The sequence below is a fragment of the Varanus komodoensis genome, unplaced genomic scaffold (genome assembly GCF_004798865.1).
Source record: "Varanus komodoensis strain SLA01 unplaced genomic scaffold, ASM479886v1 scaffold12, whole genome shotgun sequence".
Lineage (NCBI taxonomy): Eukaryota > Metazoa > Chordata > Lepidosauria > Squamata > Varanidae > Varanus > Varanus komodoensis.
In genome coordinates, this window is record NW_025335349.1 from 26,100,753 (window position 1) to 26,116,005 (window position 15,253).

Below are 15,253 nucleotides of genomic sequence, written 5' to 3' on the forward strand. Positions count from 1 at the left end.
TAAAATGTACAATATAAATTAGCATTTGGGAGAAGAGACGAGAATTTTAAAAAGCAGCAATAAAAAGTGCTCCAGCTAGATTGTAATCCTATCCAAGAAAAAGCTCTTAGTTGATAAGTGTAGTACAATCAGGGAACTTGCAGCCCTGTATTCTCTGGTCTGCCAAATATTTAGGACCAACTTCCACAAGCTCCTACCAACATGGCAAATACTTGTTGGGACTGCAGGAAGTTGTAGTACGAAGTATCAGGGGACCTGATCAGCCTGAATTGCCTTGATCCTGCCTAATTTTGGAAGCAGGGTCAGGCCTGTTTAGAATCCTGGTGGGTGACTTGCGTGCATGATTTGATGATGATCGCAGTAAGAGAACTTCAGCTATGGGCAGAATATAAATGTTAATAACACAGAAACTGAAAGTCAGATAAACTGTGAGTTTATCAAGTTTATGGTGCTGAGCAGCTGAGACAAAATAGAAAGGGCTTAGCTGAAAACAAACAGGGAAAATGAAGAGTGGGGAGAAAAAGACATTGATCTGCCCGAGGCAGTGACAGTATCTCTTGAGTGCTGCGGTGTTAAGAAGCTCCCTCACTGCACTAGACAGAGGTATTTCAGGAGTGAAAAGGACATTTATCCCTTTTAACCTTCCAGAACTGTCCCTTCCCCAGCTCTAAAATGCACAGATTTGGTGCTGGCGGGCCCCCCTCAAGCTCAGTATAGCGAAATGGGGTAAGGGGACTGAGTAAAGAAACAAAGGTGTTTCTCTTCCCATGTCCAGAAACTCCCCCTGCCTCAGAAGCCTGAACAGCACACAAGCAACACCCTGGGGTAGGGAATGCACTGCACCATTGTGATCTTGCCGCAGCACACCCCCAGATACCGTACATCTTAAAGTGTCTATCATATTGTTCATCTTGCTTTCAGTATTCTATTTTATTTGCACTTTTTTGTAAAGGGAGAAAAACAGACACTGACTCCCAGGAACATGGAAAGCACTGGTACTCTAAGAAAGTCATTAGCATACCCATTTATTTAACAGATGGACTCTGCATATGTACAAAATATTCACATAATGAAAATGTGTAGACAGCTTTGGTGATTGAGTGGTATATAATTATTTGATTAAATAAAATATGTGCAGAATAAATTGGCTGCTTGTAAAAGTGGGATTTTAAGTAGATAGCCTCCTCGAACTTCCACCCCCCACATTAATAGTTTGAAAAAGTTTTAAGATCAAATATGTTTAAGCCTCCCTAGATAACTGTTTGTAATTGCATGGTTTGTGATAGACATCTTATTTGGGTAACCAGTGAATACCAATTTGGCCATTCTCAGAAGCAGAATTATCCTCTCTTAAACTTAGCTGTTTTAAGTCTGGAACGTAGCTGTCAGGCCTTTGCACCTCAATAAGACAAAGCAAGAAGTAAGGAAAAGCTAGCTTTTTGTTTATAAAATTTCACGGTTCTGGAGAGCAAGTAGGACTTGAAAAAAGTGAACCTTCTCTGCGCGTGGAACGCGGCAAATTTTTTAAAGTTGATTGGTTCATTTAGTCTTACATCCAACCAATGAGATTTAAAGAGGGTGGAACTTTCCACAGTTTTCCTTCTGGTCGGAAACCCCACTATATAAAGGCAGTTTCTATCGTAACCATTCTTTGGTGGTTACAAGGTTAAATGGATCTTAGCATGTCAGGATGTGGTAAAGGAGGGAAAGGTCTTGGAAAGGGTGGTGCTACGAGACAGTATTCAAGGTACTAGTAAACCTGCTATTAGGTGCTTAGCTCGCTGTGGAGGAGTAAAGCATATCTCCGGTTTGATTTATGAAGAAACACGCGGAGTGCTGAAGGTTTTTCTGGAGAACGTGATCTGTGATGCCGTGACTTATACAGAACATGCTAAGAGAAAGACAGTGACAGCCATGGATGTAGTGTATACGCTGAAACGCTAAGGCCGCACTTTTTATGGGCTTTGGGGCTAAAAACAACAAAACAGTTTTAAAAGCCCTTTTAAGGGTCACCTGCTTTTTCATTCAAAGGGACTCTTTCACGGATACTTTAAGGGTACCATCCAAACAATATCCAAATACCGAAGCCCGCTATTTCGCCTAGAAACTCCTTAAAAGTGAGTTGCAGCTTGTTCTTGCTTGTGTGAGGGATGTCACTGGTTCCAAGCTCTCTCCCCGCGGATGCAGCGTGCTAGTTGAATATCCCTGGGCATAAGGGTAATTCTTGGGCATGGATCGCGCGCAAAATGGTGTCCTCCACAAGCCCCACCAAGTACGAGTCACTAGCCTGCAGAGGCATAAACTGCGGAGCTCTGAAACCGCAAACCAGTCTCGGGCGATTTCCCACACTGAGACGCTGGAAAGGGAGCTTCCGAGGCAGCAGTTCTGTGGCTTTCTGGCAGCGGCAGATCTGGCAGCGCCCGGGGAGTAGCAACGAGGCTGCTTTACGCCGCCTGTCGAAGGAGCGCTTTTTCGCGGGGTTCAGTTGCAAGTTGCTTGCGCGGCGCCTTCTCTTCAGTAAGCGCCTGCTTTCTGCCTGCCATGTCTTTTTGCTATATAACCCCTCCCATAATGCACAACCAAGTAACGCATAGAAGGAGCCCGCCGTGTGGGGACAACTTATAGCCAATTTCTTATCCTCATAGGTTGAATTGGCTCCACTAAGTTTGAAAATTCCCGGGCTTGTCAGTGGTGTGACTGGTTTTACGTGCACAGCTTCCGATTTGACGTGAAGGTTTCATTTTAGAGTTGGAAGGAATAAAAAGCGCCGCATGCCTGAACGTACATTAGGGAGAATAGAGCTGGCCTTCAGTCGAGCCCCTTGTTTGGGTTGGGAGAGGTTTGGGGATAGAACTAACAGCCTTCCGTCACCTAGTATGCTCAAGGCAGCTTGGAGTCCAACCCCTATCTTGGAGATTATCCTTCAGCTCAAATTTGGAGAGTACCAGGCTGAGGAAGGCAAGCTTCAAGCTAAATTTGTTTTCTTTCCCGGGAATCTAGAACAGTCGGTGACAGGGATTTTAAGTGTAAAGGGATTCGTAAGTGTCACTGCAACATTTCTGCAGATCCTTTAATCGTCCCAAGCCTCCACCACGCAGCACGTGATCTCTCCCCGCCTCCGTTTTCCGGGGGAAGAGGCGGTGGAAGGGACTTGGGGAGCGGTCTATGGAATTGCTTGCAACAGCGCCGGGGCTCCGTGCTGGGGGCTTGCTGCGGACAATTTTGATCAGGCTCGGCCGAGCAGCTGCTTTCCTCGGTCGGGGCGAAATGACATTCCCGGAGCGGGGAAGCGGTGGGGTGGCAGGGACAGGGACACAAGCAGAGCACTGTGCGATTTAATCACCCCTCAGGCGCCGCTGCGATGAGGCCCCAGCCTCTCATCACTTCCTTTTCCCTAATTTGGCCCTGTGCCTCCACGTGAGACGTTACGTGCATCTTGAGTGTAAAAGCCGTTAGCTTTTTATATGTTGCTAAATATGAAATAGTGGCTTTTACTGCGCGGTTGTCCAACTTATCTTGTTGCTTCATCCACCGCGCTTATCAAAATAGGGATATGGGACTACGCCGAAGGATTTTAGTAATGACTTAGCCTCTGCTTCACCTCCAAGTTGTAATATGAGAACGGTACTTACTGCAAGGCAAATTGGTTACCCTGTATGGAAAATGTCAAAACACGGACTTATACCTCCTTTGCAAAACGGAATTACCGCTTTCTCGGCTCCTTCTTTGAAAGCGTGAATGGATCCAGAGGCTTTCCTTATTACTTGCTTTTTCGCTTGCGATTCTCGGCGTTCCTGGGCGACAGAACGGTTTGCATGTCGAGCGTCGTTTTGCCCGGGAGTTCGTTCAGCTCTTCCTCGTGGCGAATGGAGGTGACGCGTGATAATGCGAGCTTGCTTGTTGTCTGGAGTCGCGCAGAGCATTCAGCCGACTCAGTACTCCAGGAGAGCAGCCGTGTGTCTCGGGGCTACCCCGCCAACCCTCCCAGCACAGTGTCCTTTCCGGAGCAGGCGATGCGCAGGCAGACACGGCGAGAAGAACGAGACTTGACTTTGCCCGAGCCTTCCCTTCCTCCTCTGGCTCGTCCAGACATTGCAGAATCCACGCGAAAGAGGAGAGGAAATGGAGCACACGCATTTTAAGTCCTCCTTGAGGATAGGCTCAAGCTGAGAGTGTGAGGGTTTGAAGCCAACAAATAGAGAACAAAATCATTCTCCTCGCTCCTAGCGGTTCACTTTTCTCTCTAGTCAGACATTGGACTATATAAGAAAAACACATTTCCTTTAGGTATCATGGATCCCAAATGGTTTATTAGCAAGTTGCAGGAAGTTTGGCTGAGGCAAAGGAGGAAAGGGCCTGGGCAAAGGAGGTGCTAAGTGGCACTGGACGGTACTTCGGGGCAACAGCCAAGGAATTACCAAGACTGCAATCCATCGCTTAGCTTCTTGCAGAGGAGTAAAGTGTATTTAGGGTTTAATTTGAAAGACCCACAGAGAACTAAAGGCTTTTCTGGAGAATGTGATCCATGATGCTGTGAACATGCAAAGAGAAAGACCGTCAGGGTGATGGATGTGGCACATGCCCTGAAATGTCAAGGTCGTACCCTGTATGGTTTTGGCTGATGGAATACTATAGTACTGCAAAGCAGTATAATCTCAGTATAAAAGGCCTTTTTAAGGGCTACCTACTGTTGCTTCAAACTGTTTTCACTGCTTAGAAAATAGGAATATTTTCCTACTGTATATTAGGAAATGTATTATATTTCCTAATATACAATTATATTAAATATACAGTTTAATCCTGTATATGTCTACACAGCAGTAAGTTTTACAGTTCAGTGGAACTTATTTCTAGGTAAGTGTTGTAAGATCCTCAGTTAAGATAAAGCAGTAGCAATGTAAAGCATGCATTCCTGGTTGTTGAATCGCCGTTATCTGAGTAGGAATTTGTTTTTTGCAGTGAGGTGATGGAGCTCAGCTCTGGGAAGGAAGTCCTTAAGGCTGAAGTCCTTAAGTAATGGGACAGCATACAAAAACCTTAAATAAATAAATGGCTTGTATACCCATACACTTTCAGGAGACAGTCTTTCTGTATGAATGCCAACCCAAGCTGGTGGTGGCAGCAGGAGCCGCTGCTGAAGCAAGAATAGGAGAACCTGAGTTAGGATCAGATTTTTGGTGAGGGTTTGTTGCACAAACTCTTCTTTGTCCTCAGGTTGGTCCTGCTGATGTAAAGCAAGCTTCTCAGATGAACTCACCTGCTAACTATCAAGATCGGTCCTAGTAAATCAACCTGAAAACATTGCCTGGTAACAGTCCCATCAGGGCACGTGTTACTTTAGACTGAGTAACAGAGGCCCCTTCAAGAGGGCATTGCTAAGATAGGGAGGGAAGCAAACAGGAACAGGAGTTGAGGTAAAGGCCTCATTCAGCCAGGAAACTCCCTGGGTGGCTTTGGGCCTGTTACAGACTCCTGGCCCAACTGACCTCACAGGGACAAAAGGGAGTAGAGGAGAACTATGTAAGTCTCCTTGGATTCCTCACAAAAGAGAAAAAAGTGGTATATAAATGCAATGTAATAATGAGAATAGAACAGATATTCAACCTGACTTACTCAGTTGGGATATTTCTAAACTTCAGATTACCGTTTACTTATGGGCTCGTATCTAATGGCGACTGTTAAACTGAAATTGCACTACTAGTCAAAGAGCAGCAACTCTTCCGAAGTTATAGCAGAAGCACCTTCTCAATGATGTACTGCATAGATTTGAAGAATTTAAAACCAAATTTTGCCAGTCTAAGCCACTAAAACAAGTGCATACACTTTGGTGTCCTAAAACAGCCAACAATACAGTACCTCTTTCAAGCTGTTAAATGTCTTGTAATAAGAAGGCAGTGTTCACCTTCTATGGATAGTTGGCACCAGGTGAGTCTCAGTGCAGAGATAATTTTATAATTTGGGGGCTATCACAGAGAAAGCCCTGCTGCTTGTTGTCACCCACCAAGGTTCCCTTGAAAGTGGCAGCTGGAGGAAGGCCCCAGATGTTGATCCTAGTGTCCAGGATCAACTGGGAGAGGCATTCCACCAAGTACTACAGCCCCAAGCCATGTAGGACTGTGCAGGTTAGAACCAGGCTCAGAAGTGTATAGGCAGCCAGGGCAAGCTGGTCAGAACTAGTGGTGAATGCATGGACCTTCTAGTTCTGGATATCAGTCTGTTGCCACCTTAAACCTTCTGACCAGTCTCAAAGGGCAACCCCATGTAGAGTGCTTTGTAGTAGTCAAGCTGAGATTACCAGTGCATAGATTTCTGAAGCCAGGCTATCCCTGACCAGAAAGGGGGATAGCTAGCCCATCAGCCAAAGCTGGTAGAAGGTACTCTTAGCCACTCAGGCTACCTGAGCCTCAAGTGACACAGCTGGCTTGAGCAGGAGCACTCCCAGGCTATGAACTTGCTCCTTCAGGGGTAGTGCAGTCCCATCCAGAGCAGGTTAAAGTCCTGCCATCCAGCCAGAACAGCCACCCACCAACAGCATCTCAGTCTTCCCTAGATTTAGATTTAGCTTGTTAGCCTTTATCTGGTCCATTGTCTCAGACACTAATGTAGCACATCCAGAAGATGAAAAAGAGAAATGGAGCTGCATATTGTCAGCTTACTTTCAGCAACACACTAAGACTCCGGATGACTGCTGTGGAGTACGTATTAAATAGCATGGGAGTAAGAGGAACCAAACTATTCCCCAACACCCCATTCTGGAGCTGACCATCCAAGTATAAGCAGAACCACTGCAAAGCAGTACTTATATGCCCACTTCAGAGAGTCGCTCCAGAAGGACTGAGTATCAAAAGCCACTAAACTCCAGGATCAATTTTGCCTCCGAGCAATTTTCTTCCACTTGAATGGTGCAACTTACTCAGCATCAAATCTTGTTTTCACTGTAGCCCTACTTCCACGCGTAAAGGATTGCAGCCTAAACCCCCCTGCTCCCTTTTAGTATCAGATCAAACTGAGATTTCTATATGAATGCACCTTCTTGGACAAGAATTGCATGTAGAGCGCCTTTAGCGGGTAAGTGGGTGGTCCGTCAAAGGACGTTTTGAGCGATATTTAACCTTTAAGCTTTGAACGCCATTAAGAGTGCGACCTTGGCGTTTCAGGCCATAAACCACTGTCTGTCTTTCAGCATGTTCTGTGTAGGTCATAACACCACAGATCATGGTCTCAAAAACCAAACCAAAAAACCCTTCAAGTCTTCCCTCATTTCTTCTTACATCAGACCCAAAATACGTTTCACTCCGTCACAGGGTGCTAACAGCCGAACCGCCAGTTTATTCAGCGTTGTCCCCTGGCACTTTCCGAAGGCGCGGAACGCCTCCTTTTCCCAAGCTCTGCTTTTCTGCCAGGACCAGAGATCTTGCGCTCTTCGTAGAAACAAAAATAGCAACCAGCTCCGATCCCCAAAAATACCGCGCGGGGGCGCCTGCGTGTGTTCCGGCACTCGCTCTTCCGCGCTCACGCGGACCAAGCCGCTGGCTCACTCCGTTCCGACCTGAAGGAAAACTTCGAGGAGGCTGCTGTATCCACCTTCGTATTCTGGTTGGGCTGATTTTAAGAACGCTCCAAACTAGCCAATCAAATAGAAGATGACGGTTTGACCTCCTCCTGATTCTGATCTGAAGCGTTCTCTGCCTGTAAGGTAAAGGCATTTGCTTGGGAAGGGGTGTCCCTGCATTCATGCTAGCCTTAGTTGCGTGTCGAGACGGAGCGGGGCGGGGCGTGGGGGTTAGGGGCCATCTGGTGTCCTCCGTAATAAAGGAGTATTCTTTATGTTGCACGTGATTCTTGCTTTTGTTATTCCACCTGTTCCTTTGACTTCTGTGCCTTGAAGAATGAAGGGTTATTCTGAAACCTTTGCATTCTAATTCAAAGAATTCTATTTTTCCTGTTTCAAAGCTTAACCTTCCTTAATGATATTTATTTATTTATTCATAGGGGGCTGACCCAGCGCCGGGGGGGGCGGCTGACCCAGCAGGTCCAATGTTCTTGATGATTGATGTTGTTTTTAGGTTTTTTTAATGTTAGGCTTATTAAGAATAAAACTTATTTAAAAAAAGTTTTCATCACTCATGGATGAATAGATGGAATATGGGCAGTTTATATCATATAAATAGGGCCATTGCTATAGGGGAAGTGCAAGAGTAACTGAAGCAAAATGGCATGGATGAATTAGAAGGATTACTCTGGGACTAGGATGACTGTGAAGTCTGGCTATGCCAGTAACACCCCCAAACTGCCTGGCAAGAGGCTTCTTGGGACAGCTCCCTGGAGAGGAAACTTCCATGCCAGCCTTGCAAATGTTGGCATACTTGAAACCCAAAGGGTGCCACTTATGTTCCTTGCACATCTCCCCTGCCACTCTCCTATGCTTTTTCATATGAGTGCTCTCCATCTTGCTTCTGTCCTGGTTTTAAAAGGTCTCTAGGGTTCCCCCTTTCCCCAGTTGAAAAGGGAAAAAATGCAGAGACCTCAGTGGCAGCTCTGGAGAAAACTGGGTCCTCACGAACTAGCTGAGACATCACACTGGGTGTTTGGGGGTGGGGAGCGCCCCTGCCTGGGTCACCAAACTCGGCCTATACTGTGTGGCTGAAGAAATCCGACCAGGAATGCATGCACTTAATTCCAGAATGAATCCACACAACGGAGGTCCTTTATTCCTTTTCCTCTTGGATGTGAGGAAGTTGTGCTAGCAAAGACTTGGTGGTGCCACTTTTCTTTTGAACTGGGCCAGCTTCCCTGCCTTCAGTCGCAGCCTGGCATGCAAGACACTTAAGAGGCCTCATGGCACTCAACAGGGCCCACTCCCAGGTAAGCATAGACGGGATCTGAGCCAAGTTAGTGTTTCTCTGTAAGGCTGCTGTGAAAAGGCACAGAGACCATGACCGTGAAAAGCTGGCCACCCTCTCAGGGCTTGCATAAGAGTTTTGTTGCAGGAGGTGGTGGTGATGAAAGGGACACAGCTCCCAAGGGCGGGCTAGAGCCATTTCCAGCTGACAGACCCTGCCACAGATGGGGGTTTAATGAGCTCATGTGCTGTGCTTTTGAAGAGAATCCTTTGTTCTGCAAGTTGCATCCTCCGTAGCAAAAGCTGGCTCATATGGAAAGAGAGTCTTCCAGCTAAGCCTAGCAAAGCTTTGGAGCTGCACAGACTCACTCAGGTGCCTTCGCAGTGCCGCTGTGTCCGGCTGGGCTTGCTGACCCCGACCAATGCTCACGCGTGCCCTTGTCAGGGGTTTTGCTATCTTACTCTTGTAAAATGCTGGCTGGGAAAAGAATGCTGTGACTGAACCAGGCATGTTTCTGTTGTGTTATTTCTTTTAATAAATTTTAGATTACAAACTGCCTCGGGTATGTAACACAAAATGATTTTCCCTTTTCCTCCTCCTCCAAAATACACATAAAGCTCCTCGGGCTTGATTGTGTCCATGCTTGCATCAGAGTAGAAATGGAGGGGGTTTTTTTTAAAGAAAAAATGTTTCCTGTTTGAAAAGCAGGTGAGAGATCCTGAGCCAAGAGAGCAGCTTTCTGCTTCCTGTTCCGCCCATGACCAGTGGCTGTCCAAAGTTTTTTACTGGAAGCTTCCTGATAGGGGTGAGACACTCTTGCTTCCATTTCTGGTTCCTTCCAGGCATGATGGACTATGGCTCCCAACATCCCCAATGATCCTATTACCTGGGCATGATGGAAGCTGTAGTCCAACTCATCTGGCAGACACCACCTCAGGGGAGGCTTCTGTAAGGGTTGGCAACAGGCTGCTGGAGCAGACGAGCTGCCCCATTTTGTGGATAAGTTGCTGCCCATCTCAAACTCCCAAGCAACTTTAGCGATGCAAGAGAAGTCAGGACACCTTTAATAATTCTGGAGGGAGGAGTGGATTTCAAAAGGGGCAGCTTGAAAAGAAATATGTGCAAATGATATGATGTGACTATTAGAACCCCTTGAAACTGATTGGTGGGAGCTTCAGGGCAGACAAAAGGAAACATTTTATCTGGGAGCCAGTGTGACCAGCATCCCTCTTACATTCTTATGTACAGATGTACCTGAAACTCCCCCTCCCTGCTCCATAAAAGGACTGTCACCTAATTTAAGCCCAAGGGAAAGCCAAAACAAAGCAAAAAGTATAATCAGATAGCAGATCTCCGTGGCCTCACACAAGTGGTCCCTCAGAAGTTCCCAGGAAGCGCGTGCCATAGCTCTGCTATGAGCGGTAAAGGTTGCAGCACAGTTTGTCTACATCTGTCTATACAATTATTGTGATTCCACTCCTAAGCTGAAAGTAAATACCTGGGAGATGATGTTGATGTTCTGAATCAGAGGGATTAGATGTCATCCTGTTTTGTATAGAAACCAATTTTTTCTACTGTGCGTTTTCTAGACAGCATTCTGTCCTGGTGCTTTGTTGCTGCAATGCACATGCACACCCGGAACAGTGGTTTTCAACCACCAGTCTGCAGACTGGCTCCAGTCCGCCAGAGGTTTCCTGGACTGGCATGGGGGCTGGCTGTGCTCCACCTCTTCCTCAGTTGGCATTGCATTCGTGGGGGGACGGTGCTGATGCTGCTGCTGGGGGAGGGGGGCTGAGGAGAGGAGAGGTGTCTTTTTGTTTCTGCCTCAGCAGCCCTTCAAGTGACTTTCCTGTTTTCCCCAGGAAAGGTCCCCAGCTGTGGAAAGGTTGAAAACCACTGCTCTAGAATGCCATTCGGCTACAACGTTTTTGGAGAGAAAAGTCCGTTTCTCTCCCGTAACATCCTTTATTATTACATTGCACTTATACCTCAACTTTTTTCCTCCTACAAAGAACCCTGGGTGGCTTACACAGTTCCCCCCTCTCCATTTTTATCCTCACAACAACAACCCTGTGGGGTAGGTCAGGCTAGGGCCTGTAGCTGGCCCAAAGCCACCCAGTGAGCTCCCTGGCTGAGTGGGGACTAGAACCCATATCACTTGAGTCCCAGCCTCACACTTGCACCCTCATGCCACGGGGGCTCCCTATATTGCTCTGTATAACTGAACAACAGGCTGGCCTAGCAAGCGACCCACAGAATTCTTCTGTCAGACCATCATTTGTCAGATTGTCTTGCTCTATTCCTCTGTGGGGTCTGAAGGACGGCAGTCTCTGAACTGGGATCCGGACTGGGATCTGTTGGCCAGAACAGCTGAGGAACTCACTAGCCCCTCCTTTGCCGGCCTGTTTGGCTCTCGTGACTAATGATTCCGACACGAGAGCCAAATGGCTGTGCCGGCTTTCCTCTGAAATGAATTTGCTCATCAGCTGCACATCCTGTTTCACAGGCAGAACTTGCAAGAACCCCCCCACCCCACCCTCTGTACATGTGTACATTCCCAGACAGTGGCAAGCTGATGTGTTTGACTTTCTCACTGTGGAGGGAGTGGTCAAAAATCCCATATTTGTGGCATTCAGATATTTCACCTAGTCACACAAGAAAGCTAGCAAGAGTTATTTGAACTCAGTCAAATATTTGTAACAGGCCTGAACCCCAAAAAGTCAGGTCCTTTAAGCTGCTTGCTTCGCTCGGCATTAAGGTAAAGTTGCTTACAACAGTGCAATAGAGCTTTAGTTAGCATTGCTCTGGCCACGAGTCTGTTCTCATGCAACTAGGGAGTTTTCCTTTCCTGATGTTGGGAGGGCACAAGCACTGCCCCCGAAAGTTCCTTATCAGGCATTAGTTTTGTGAGTGAGAGGCAACGAGTCTGTGCTTTGATGTTCAAGCAGAGAAGAAGCTTCAGCCATCCAGACAGGAATTCTCCTTGCTAGGACACTATACTTCATTATCTCTTAGCACCTGTATATTACTCTTGTGACTGTATATTTTAATTATGTAGGATGTTGCACGCAGGCGTTACAATGCCCCAAGTTTGTAATCTATAAAAGCTAGCCACTGGGCTTTGTTATTTTGAGGGGGAGTCTGCTGCTTTCTCTGAACCCTGTCCTAGCTTGCAGAAGCCCTCACTGTGCGGTGTAAGAGGCTCGCTGCTAAATGTCTTGGAAGTCAAGCTAGCATGCTTGGATATTATTGCAATAAATAATCTCCTTCTTAGTAAACCTGGAGTTGGAGTATCACTCTGGAAATCATTAAAAAAGCTTCTGCGCCCGGCCAGGGCAACTGGAAACCAAGCCCAAGAGATCCCCAGATTCCCACAAAGCTGAAGCAGCTGGAGTGCTTTGCTGGGAACAGGAGAGCTTCACCTGAGAGTTCAGCGCATACTGCTTGCTTTCACGCCTGCAGCTGTCAGCCTGGCACCCTCCCGATAACCAGTGGTATTTCCAAGTGCCGAGTTCCCCTTCCAAAACTGTGCTATGTTACATCTTGGGCCTTGACCATGAGGAGAAATATCTTTCCATGTGAAAAGTTACTCCAGCCTAGGATTGCTACTCATACTTAATTTAATTTACTATCATGATTCCTGGGGTGGGGGAAATGCTTTAAGGCAGCCTTCCCCAACCCTGTGCCTTTCAGACACATTTGGACTGCTACACCCAGAATTCTAGTCAGTGGCCCTGCTGGATGGGGATTCTGGGAGTCGCGGTCCAAATGCCTCTGAAGGCCACCAGGTTTACGGGAACGGTGATCCCCCCAGGGCTGGCTCCAGGTTTGAGTAGGCCTTTGCCCAGCTGGCCTCTTGGGGGCTTCCTCTGCTGTCGCCCAGCTCCGTCGTGGCTTGCTTGCAGCCAGAAAGCAGCAGCAGCTGACGGTAGTGGATGCTGCCCCAACGCTCCAGCAGCACAGGGCAGCTGAGTCTAGCCGCCCTTTAAGTTTCCCACAATGCTGTGTTGCAATGCCCGTTGCGTTGCGGGGACTGGAAAAGGCAGCGAGACGTAACCACCCAGTGCTGCTCGGAGTCCCAAGCTAGAATAAAGAACGAAACAATGCCAGCCACTGCTGCCTTTATTATTGGCTTCTAGCCCCTTCCCTTGGGGAATGTTTGGGTTCTGCTGTGAGTGAGAGGCGGGGGCTTTGATAGTTGACGCGAGCTCTGCTGGAGCACACACGCAATCTACCAGGCTATTTGCATATGAAGAAAGAATCAGGGCATTTGAAAAACAGCCCAGCGAATGTTTTCTTTTTGCCTGGTGAACGGTGGCTGTGGAAAGGGGAAAGGGAAGCTCGTAGGCAAGACATTTGTTCTGGGATTTGAAATCCTCCTGACTGAGATTGTCTGATTGCTGCACAGCCCTCTCGCCAATATGTTTCCAGTCAACAAGGTACAAATCCCCCTAGTTGTGGCCGCTTTAGCTGAACAGCCTGAGCGGATTGTGATGACAGATGTTCCCGAGATACGGGGAGGCAAGGAGACTTTTTGCTTGTGGGGAACAATGCTGCAACATCGCAGGTGCGTGCTTCCCCCCACATGCACACGCAGCACCCTCATGCTTGCGCAGCTGCCAGAACGGGATCGCCATGCCGTGGAGGTACACTGCTTCAAGAGCTGGATCCTCTCCAGGAGGAACCTTGGGAAATCCATCCCTGGGGAGGGAGGAGGTCGAGAATGGAGCACTCACATTAAACTAGGACTTTTTCGGGATTATTTAGGAGATGCCACAGCAGGTTAAACTAGTATAAAACTGTGATTTGTTAGACTTGCCCTTGGAGACTCGAGGGCTCTGGCACAGCTAGCCAGCTAATGGAGTTTGACAGTGCCCCGTGATAAACGAGCTGGTTTTTGTCCCCCACTCACCTATCCCGCCCATTCATGATTTATCCCTGGGTGTTCTGTGTCGCGCGATAATTCCAGTGTTTCCCTCTATGCCAGCCTTCTGCACCCTGAAGCCCTTCAGATGCATTGGACAACAACAGCCATCAACCCCAGCTGGGGGGGGGATGAAAGCAGCGGCAGTCCAGCACAGCTGGAGGATGTTGGATGAGAAAAGCTGCTCTAAGGAGCTGCAAGCCTCTTGCTAAGCACTGACTATGTGAACGAACACAACGGGGTGCCCTGCACGTCACGGCTGGTGGATTTCGGTCAGCTGAGGCATGCTTAACCTTGCATGGAATCAAACTGTTAATCTCTGCACTTGGTGGCCGGCCGCCATATTATGTTAAGCCAGGCTGTGGAGCATCTACATAGAGCAAGGACCAGCAGAGGCCTTGGTTCTGCAAGGGAAAGGCTGCCTCCTCGTCCCTGCTCTGCCCAGGGTGAGCAGCAGCGGTGCTGGCAGAGCCTTTCCTTATGCAATCCAGCTGGCTATCGATCCTTCTGGAAGAGCCAAGGAGTGGAGAAATGGGCATGGCAGCTGGGCGTGGAAGAGCTCTGCCTGAAGCTGCGGAGTACAGAGGCAGGCTGGGAAAGCAGTGGGGGGGGGGCTGGGGGGAGCATCTTGGGGGCAGAGCACTGGTTTCACAAGTGGAATGTCCCCAGGTCAGTCGCTGGTCACAGCAGGTGAAAAGAGCAGGAAGTGGCTGATGGAGATTTGGCCTCTCCTGTCAGCACTAGGCCAGCCTTCAGAAGCCCACCATCCACAGCCAATATTCTGGGTGAGAGTTGTGATCTAACACATCCTGAGGGTGCCATCCTGGGGAAGACTGTGAACTGTAGTTAATAATTGTAGTTTTAATATTGTATTTTAGAATTTTATATTCTGTAAGCCATCCTGAGCGCTTCCGCGGAAGGGCGGGATATAAATGCTTGTGATAAATAAACAAACTGGTCCCATGACCAGGCCAGGCTCCACTGCCCAAAGCAAGTAACTGCTCCACTCCAGAGACACCTTTTGAGGAAATAAAGTGACCTGTGCCTCAGTCCTCTAGTCTTTTGGTGCTGCCAGTGGAACGACTCCCGCTTATCAGCTCAGAAAACGTGTGCCCTTCATTTTTTGTTTTCTTGCATTGTTATGGTAGTTCAAGCACCACCAAAGTATCTATCACACTGCTTTTGTCAACCTACTTCTGCAGAATTGAAAAGACCGGGAGTTGTGGGGACGGGTACAGGGAGCAGAGATTTTCAAAGCTACCAAGGGAAAGCCTTTTAAAATGAAGTAACAAGCAGATTCCCCTTCACAATGTAGACTGTTTTGAAACGCGCTGGAGGAATAGAGGTCAGCACCTAATAAACACATTGTTGAAGTGAGGTTGGACTTGGGGATTTCCTGATTTGCAGATCCTGGTAGCATCTGCACTAGTGTGTGCATGTGTGTGCACAGAGAGAGAGAGAGAGAGAGAGAGAGAGAGAGAGAGAG

General features: G+C 47.8%; 2 pseudogenes; both read left to right on the forward strand.

Moving 5' to 3' along the window:
- Positions 1-1,670: 1,670 nt before the first annotated feature.
- LOC123019253 lies at positions 1,671-2,377 on the forward strand (annotated as a pseudogene).
- Positions 2,378-4,338: 1,961 nt separating this feature from the next.
- The window catches only part of LOC123019254, a 16,648-nt pseudogene continuing 5,733 nt past the window's right edge, over positions 4,339-15,253 (forward strand).